Genomic DNA, 1,767 nt, shown 5'->3' with positions numbered 1-1,767 from the left:
ATGGCTTTGCACATGGCCTGATGAGGACCTGGTGTTTACCTCTCTTCTCAGCATCGCTTATCTTCTTGACAGCATCTTCCAGGACATTCATGTGCACCATGGTGGCAGTGTGCAAAGATGTGTACGACAGTGGTGGTGTGCAAACACATATGCCATGGTGGTGGTGTGCAAACACATGTGCCATGGTGGTGGTGTGCAAACACATGTGCCGTGGTGGTGGTGTGCAAAGATGGCGGAAAGAGGGTAAGTAGCTTTTTAAACTTTTCCAGATGCTGTAGTCTACCCTCTGCTTTTTGAGCTCATGGGAGGCAGGAAGGAAAAGAGAGAAGGGGCTGAGTATTCCCCAGTGATCTCATTTCCTTTTACTGGGCTCCACCTCCTCAAGGTGCTAAACACAAGGGCTTGAGCCTCCATAAGGCTATTTGGCTAGAGGTTAAATATTCTTAGAAAACAAATGCAGACACTATTATGGATGCTGGGAACTGCTTGACAGGAGTTGGATATAGCTGTCTCCTGAGAGGTCCTGCCAGAGCCTGACAACTACAGAGGTGGATGCTTGTAGTCAACCATTGGATTGAACACGGGGTCCACAATGGAGGAGTTGGAGGAAGGACTGAAGGAGGTGAAGTAGTTTGCAACCCCATAGAAAGAACAACAATATCAACCAACAAGACTCCCCAGAGCTCTCAAGGACTAAACCACCAACCAAGGAGTACACATGGAGGGACCCATGTCTCCAGCTGCATATGTAGCAGAGTTTGGCCTTGTCAGGCATCAATGGAAGAAGCAGCCCTTGGTCCAGTGAAGGTATGATGCCCCAGTGTAGGGGAATTTGAGGGCAGGGAGGTGGGAGTGGGTGGGTGGGTGAAGGAACACCCTCATAGAATCAGGGGGAGGGGGAGGGGATAAAGTTGGGAGGGGTGGAAACCAGGAAAGGGGATAACATTTGAAATGTAAATAAAGAAAATATCCAATTTAAAAAAATAACTGGAAAAAAGTATTCCTAGAAAAAGCTCACTGCATCTTAAATCTTTATTGTAAACGTCTTTTTAAGATTTATTTATTTATTGTATGTATATGAATACACTGTAGCTGTCTTCAGACACACCAGAAGAGGGTATCAGATCCCATTCAGGTGATAGTGAACCACCACGTGGTTGCTGGGAATAGAACTCAGGACCTCTAGAAGAGCAGTCAGTGCTCTTAACCACTGAGCCATCTCTCCAGCCCCTGTAAACATCTCTTAATGCAGTTCCTTTTTAAACTGTCTCCTGACGGCAGCATGGCTCCTTGATTGGCAGCTGTGAACCGTTCCTGCTTGGCTGGCCACAACAGCAATTTCCTGGGATGAATCTTAGTAACTACCTCGGGACAGACAGAGACAAAAGCTGACGGAGCTGCTGTCATCATCTCTGTGGTTCTTGAGTCCACCAAGACCGTGAACAACATCCTGCCACACTCCTGGAGGACTCACAGAGGATGCAATCTCGGTTTCAGCAGCATCATTCTCACAGAGACCACAGGAGTTGTCAATCAAGCAGCCATCCCCTTCAGCCGTTCCACAAGCTGCCATCTGGACAGTCACAGCTGTGGACTGTTTAAAAAGACCCTCTAGGCTGCCCAAGGAAGTCTTAGAGCTACTCTTTCTCTTTAAAGACTCCTTTCTGGCCGGGCATGGTGGCGCACGCCTTTAATCCCAGCACTCGGGAGGCAGAGGCAGGCGGATTTCTGAGTTCGAGGCCAGCCTGGTCTACAAAGTGAGCTCCA

The sequence above is a fragment of the Mus caroli genome, chromosome 13, assembly GCF_900094665.2.
Source record: "Mus caroli chromosome 13, CAROLI_EIJ_v1.1, whole genome shotgun sequence".
NCBI lineage: Eukaryota > Metazoa > Chordata > Mammalia > Rodentia > Muridae > Mus > Mus caroli.
The sequence above is the reverse complement of the archived record's forward strand: the minus strand, read 5'-3'. Positions refer to the sequence as shown.